Genomic DNA, 7,345 nt, shown 5'->3' on the forward strand with positions numbered 1-7,345 from the left:
AAAAAAAAAAGACATATCTGAAGGAAAAAATATTAAGTGCAATCAGGTCTAGGATGAGAGAGTGAGCACCAGTGCAGCCTCCTCTCAGATCTACTCCACCCGGCAAACGTCAAACTTCCATCTTTTCAAGTCAGGGGCCTCCTTCAGCAGCAGCAGAGCCACTTAAACATAAAAGCCAGTGGTAAGTACGGCTCCAGAGCAGACCTTGGGAATCTACCCCACTGTCACAGGAATATCTTCATTATTTGAGGATAAATTTTTGGTTACAGCCAAGTCATTCAGCTGCAGGTTAGTGAATGAAGTTGATAATCCATTTGGGCAACACTGCACTTAGAAAATAATTAATTCTATAGTTTTAACCTGTGTGACCCAAAATCTCTATGTTTGGAATAATAGCAACATTTATTAAGGTTGTAACCGCTTACATAGTGATTATTTAAAGCAGTATTCATTTGCATAATTTAGTTTCATTATAAAAAGTCATTAAGTAAAATCAGAAGTCGCAACAGGCAAAAGCAACTAGTGACAGCACCGCCCTTGAAATGGAAATAGAATAATACGGAATCAAACCTAGTTCTATTTTAACCTAAATACTTTACAATCTGACTGGATTGTTTATGATTTTGAAGGAGTTCTTAGTAAATACCATCACAGAATACAGGCTCTTCTTTCTAATTTGGATTTTACATAACCTAAAAGTTTCACTAAAGTGATATACTCAGAACAGACAGTAAGTATCACCGATTACTGTGAGCAAGGCTGACTTCTGTCAAAACCTTACAGTCTCTAATTTTGAGCCATACCATTTAAGGAAAAAAATGCCTACATATAATGTATTTCTGGCTTACATCATGCAGTGAATACTCCTTCATGGGTGGCCCATTTAGAAACAGCCCATAGTTCACTGAAAATGGTACTCCAGCATCACAGCAGGAAAGAGGGAGCATCTGAGTTATAGATCAAATCCGTGCATAGTCCTATAGTTCATAAAGTCTATCTAGGGGTAAGTTTTATTTTTTGTTAGTTTTTTTTTAAGGAAAAATACTAATTATGTTCCCTAGTTGATGCACTAGAATTTTCATTCAGTCAGAAATAGTGTGTCATTGATTTAAGCTCTTTGCAGCCGTGGACCATGATTCAGATGTGGTTAGAAGGATATCTGCTGAGATTTAGAGTTGGATTTTAGAGATTATTTGAGTTCTACATATAAAACAGCAAACTATGACAGCTAATTGATAACTTGGAATTGTTGATGAGTTAGTTGTAAAATTAGGCCAATATCCCTGCAGTTAAAGGAAGAGATCTCACAAACCCTCATCTTCATAATGGACCCGAATAAATATACTTTAAAAACATGAGAACCTGGTTATGTAAGTCTGTATAGATACAACGGGAATTTTAAAAGTTTCTTTAACTTATGAGATTAATTTCTGAAACATCTAATGGTTTGTGGACTCCAAGAAAGTAACATTTGATGGCAGTACATAATGCTTACTTCACTTGTACCAAATTTGCTAAAGCAAATATCAAAACTAAAGATATAATAGTCTAAAAGTGCTTAATAAGGAGGACAGCAAATTATAATGTTCTTCCTATATAAATTGTTTTAGTTATGAAACCCCCAAGTCCCTTTTCATCGAAGGGCATATCAATTTTAAAATCTAAACTGGCTACACACTAATAATAGAAAGGATCATAACCCATTAGCAACCACCTAAATTCAATAGAGAGATGAGAAAACATCATGACAATGAGAAGTATTTTGCAATTTATCCTGTCTCCTCCTGCAGAAAGATTATTGTCTTTCTTTAAGAGAAAAGGGTTATGATAAAGGAGTCCCAGGTCAACGAAAACAAACCAGGGCAACAGGCCCCAAACTATTCTAAATAAAATAAGCAGTTGCAACTCCAGACAACTTGCCGAATCTCAAGTAAAGGACTTGCCTTTGAAAGTAAAGGACTATCAGAAATTGATATTTAAAAAGCTCTTAAAAGCTAACACTAATATAGCCCTTAAAAATAACTTAGAAAAGAGCCAGGCACATCATATCTTCTTAACACTCCTGATAATAAATGGGTACTATTAAGACCTTCAAGGTCACAGAACTAGTAAACAGCAGAGGCAGGCACAGCCCATGCTCTTTGGAGTGCTGAACGCCCCTCTACTGAGTGGAGCAGCTGCACATCCACAGGGAAGGAACATGGTCTATTCCTTCTTCAATTCAGGGTGACTAAAAATCACAAGCAAAGGATTATAGCCCAATAACATGTGCAGAGTCTAACTCCACATACTCTGGGAGAACTTAGGAAAGTGTCAGTTTTTTTAGGATTAACTCTAAAGTAACATTTATAACTACTCCCCTAAAAAAAATAGAAAAGTATAGTTGATGAAAAAGTATTTACTGAATACCTACTAAGTACCCAAAGGCCTGGGACACTAATAAGGTTTCTTCCAAATATCTTGCTAAATGCAAGCGGAAACAGGCCAGAAATAAGCTAATTAAGGAAGGAGTTCACGGGCAGTGATGTGCAAGTGATTACAGCACAAACAGTAACTACTCTAAAAACTCTAACTTGTACCCCGGAAGAGCACTGCAAAGCTATCACGGCTTACACTTTCCTATCCACAGTTAATGTCCCACCCAAGTTCGCCTGAAAATCAAGTAGATTCCCCAAAAACCCTACCAAAAACAAGTATCTGAAGTCCTTCATAAATTTCACCTGTAAGACTACATAGGTACAAGATATTTAAGTTTGTTTTAAATGCATATTAACCCAAGATTTGAGCTAACAGTGGTTGTTTTCTCGAGTTTACTGGCTTTTCTCACCTCCTCCACTTAAAAAAAGGATGATACGTGTAATTTTAATGAGCTCCTTGTTTCTAAAAGGAGTCTAGAAAGAGCTCAAGGTGGTAGTGAAAATAAAACTTTTTTCTCTATCAGGCAGACCTCTTACATTTTTGCTACAGAAGAACCAGAGAAAAACTAAATTGGGCCTGAAACATTTTATTTCCTCCACTAAATACATAAGTGAGAAAACTCCTACTTACTCTCTGTTTCCACTTTATTAATAGCACTCGACCTCACCCTCTCGCCTCCTGGATCCCTCCCACAGCAAGCTACAATGCATTGCACTGGCCCATGGCCAATTACAGTGACACAGGTAGCTGGCAAGTTTGCAGACATGCGGTGTCAATCAATCTTCACAGGGTACAGCCTTCTCATTGTCTTAACATTCATCTAAAATCTTGTAAAAAAAAAAAATGCAATCATCAACTTCCAGATACGCTGATTGCACAACAGACCCACTGTAAACTTGAGGCAAGGCTTCCTAATTAGACAGCAAGCACCTGCAAAATTTTATAACCATGAACTCTTTTCAGATCTGCCATCAGCCCTTCAGTGAGGACACCAACTGTTTCAGTGCAGAACTGACGTATCAATGGTCCAGAATTTGCGTGGAATGAAAATCTTTACATTTATTCTTCATTTCATCAAAACTAGAGAGTATTTTACCAAAAGTTACTTCTGAAAGGCTCATTATGGTAGAAAAAAAGGGAACTCAATCCATTTCTACAGGGTTCAGTGTGCTTCTACCAGCGACCATTCCCTGACTCTTAACACCTCCATGTGGATAGGCTCAAACTTCATCAAGAATAACCTGGACTAGCTAAATGTTCTCAAAGACTATAGAGTATCATTCCATAGAGACTCTTCAGTATGAGAAGTTCGATAACAAATTGTTTTTTATTATATGGACACTTGTGTTTACGTTTTTTCTGCACAGAAGAATCCAGGCTGTCCCCATCAAGAATGATGTTAATAAAAGCTAACACTAACAGCTGCTTCATATCCGAGGGTGTGGCCTTGCCCTAAGCATTTCCTATACACTAATTCACAGTAACTTCACCACAACTGTACGAGGAGAGGGGCTGCTATTAACCCCATTTTGCAGCTGAAGAAACTGAAGCACAGAGATTAACTAAACGGAAGTGGCCGACCAAGATTTGGTGTTCAGCAACGCTGAGTCTACAGTCCTTGCCCAGGTCACACGGCACCCGATGTGCCACCCCTCGGCGACCTAATGGTACCACTCAGTTTACGAATCACAGGAGATATGCCATAGAACTGACTTAAAGTTTCTTTTTTTTTTTTCTGCAGTTTTGGCCGGGGCCAGGCTTGAACCTGCCACCCCCGGTATATGGGGCCAGCACCCTGCTCCTTGAGCCACAGGCACCACCCAACTGAAAGTTTCTTCATAACTGCAATTATTCAGTCTTTACCTCTCAATACATTTCTTGAAAATACATTTTCCATAAGGCTATTTAATAACATTCTATAATACAGTCAAAGCTTAAGCATGCTGCCACAGGAAACTTACATTACAGCATCAAAGAATTTTCAGCAACTCCTTTCTGTGCCAGACTTACGGCGAGGAAACACACATCTTGTGTTAACACCTGCAGGTACTTCCCGCCAGTGAGTGAGAATGTGTTTAATGGGCAGCGATGTCAATGTGTTTGGTGACGGACGCCATCAACGCCAGCCAAGTCTCCTGACTTTTACATGAAAATCTCATTTTATGAGTTTTAAGGCTGTATTTACATTTTAACTAAATTACTTCGGTGATGAACCAGGTCCAGCAGGAGTATTTCTTTGAGAGAATGTGAGAATTCATTATCTGGCCTCAACTGTCAGAATTCCAACACCCTTGCATATAGGGTATCCTTGTATAGAAGAACCCAAGACCAACCACTGAGGCACAAATTACCTAGTTATGATGACAACGGAGTCATCACACTGAGAGCAGAAGGGACAGTGAATATGACTTCCTAACCTCAAGAAGCAGATTTTACAGCCAGTATTTAAAACTGTATTCTCTCAAGAAAGTACAGGTGAACAATAATAGGATAGAAGAAATATTGGATTTTGAATTACATATTAGCAGCAACAAAGACTTTAGGAAAATAACCTAGAGCCTTCTCTTCAGACCAGTGGTCGCACAGGTAATGAGGATGAAGGTGGTAGATGGGGCAAGATGGATTGGCAAGTGCACAGATCGAGCAAAGGTACCCAACTTCCGTTTCTACTTTATTTTTCCTAAATTGCATTTGGTATAAATTAATACAACAACAAACTGAAATCAGTCCACATGGGTGCCAATTTCTAAGTCCTGCTTTACTTATCAGTTTCATCTTATAATTCCCCACAAAAGACCTTGAATTTGCTCTTTTCCCCTCAGATAAAAGAATGTGTTGTCAGCTCAGTCCCCGTAGCTCATAGGGCCCCAGACACATACACCAAGGCTGGTGGGTTCAAGCCCAGGCTGGGCCTGCTAAACAACAATGACAACTGCAACCAAAAAATAGCCAGGTGTTGTGGCAGGAGCTTGTAGTCCCAGTTACTTGAGAGGGTGAGGCAAGAGAATCACTTAAGCCCAAGAGTTGGAGGTTGCTGTAAGCTGTGACGCCACGGCACTCTACTGAGGGCAACATAGTGAGACTCTGTCTCAGGAAAAAAAAAAAAGAAATGTGTTGTGATCAGCACAAACAAAAGGCTATTTAAAATAGTTTATGCAATAATAACAATGATAAATATGTTGCTTCTCAAAGTTTTTGAAAGATTAAAAACTTACACAGCCTGTTACAGAGTGGCTAGATGCAGGCTCTGTAGTCAGGACCATCCCAGCCTGACTCTCATTTCGGCACCATCACATCTCAGACATAGAGTCTTAGGCAAGTTTCTTAACTTCTCTGTATCTTGGCTTCTCCATATGTGAAATTGAGGTGCTGGCCAGAGGACTGCTGGGAGGATTTGAAGGCACAAACATTTGACCAACTCAGTGCCTGTTAAGTCCTCCACAAAGGTGAGCTACCCCAAATATTTTGAACTATGTCTGGAGATCTCTAGGCTTTTGATGTCTTATTCAAAAAATAAAGTTCTTAAGCAAAAGATCACATTTATCTAATGTCCTATCAGTTTATTATCAAAGCAAGTGCTTCAGCAGCATGATAGATTAACAATCAGCGGCCCCTGCAGACGAGGGCGTATGATAAATGGGCTACTCAAAGTTGCACTACAGCCTTGACAGATGTGTCTCAACTGGCATTGAGCTTTAATCCTCCATTTGCAATTTTCACTGTTTCTTCTTCATTATTTCATCATAGCAACCTATGTTCCCAAAGTGCTACAATACATCTTATCACATTTTTATTACTTTATGTTTCTATTTGAAAAAGACAATCATCTTCTGTGATGTAACACAAGCAGCTCCTACTCTCAAATTTCACTCTGTCTACACAAGTGAGACCTAAGTCACTATTGCTGTTTCACTTCTCAAGACCAATATGATCTACCAGATGGAAAGAGGTGACATGTTTGGGTTTGAGTGACAGCGAACACCGTCTATTGAGCAATTGCTCTGCCCCAAGCCCAGTGACCAATACCTCGTATGCAGTGATTCGTATAAAGACTTTGGAAGGTAGACATGATTAGGTCCACATTATACTGGTAGGAAAACACAGAGAATTACAAAATCTGACCAAGGCTACTTAACTAGAAAGTGGCAAGGCTCAGATTCAACCCAGGTAGCTTGTTCTACAGCAGCGGTTCTCAACCTGTGGGTTGCGACCCTGTTTTAACAATGAAAATACATTGCGGCATTAGGAAGGTTGAGAACCACTGTTCTGGAGTCTGTGCAGTTCCCTAGAATATACATTAGAACCTCCCTAGGTTGACCTCTTCACGCCGACCCAATTTTCATAGGCCAAGCATATACTACGTGTCCATATCAGTAGAGGTGGCCTAGTTCCTTATGTTGGAAAATGGTGTTACAGTCCCTGGGGTGGTCAACTTACAGAGATTCTACTATATAAAAGGTGCCCCAAAGGTCACAATGCAGAATATTGGTGAGGTATATAAAGTATTTTATAGATATTCTCTATGTGTTGGCCACCTCTTTGTAAAATTTTGTAATTAATAGTTTGTAAATAAAGGTACATTTAGCTATAATTTCCCAGTTTCACCATGTATAGTGACTTCAGGGCCACTTTTGAGACACCCTCTATAATAGCACCTCCCACTTATCCTATACACATTGGTCGGAAGCAATGCTTATACTTCACATCTTAAACTTCCTATCTTGAACAAGCAGGAAACAAAGCTCAGTTTGTTATGAAGTCTAAATAATAAAATCTAGTATAATGATAAATATTGAGTTGCAGTTCAATAAAACACAGTTGTTAAAAGATTATGGATGCATACATGGGCACACATACATGATCTACACACATAACCGTGCATACGAACATATACACACAGTTATCTCTAGGTATTCATGGGCATTTA

The sequence above is a fragment of the Otolemur garnettii genome, unplaced genomic scaffold (genome assembly GCF_000181295.1).
Source record: "Otolemur garnettii isolate 467f Iridium unplaced genomic scaffold, OtoGar3 scaffold00007, whole genome shotgun sequence".
In the NCBI taxonomy this organism is placed as follows: domain Eukaryota; kingdom Metazoa; phylum Chordata; class Mammalia; order Primates; family Galagidae; genus Otolemur; species Otolemur garnettii.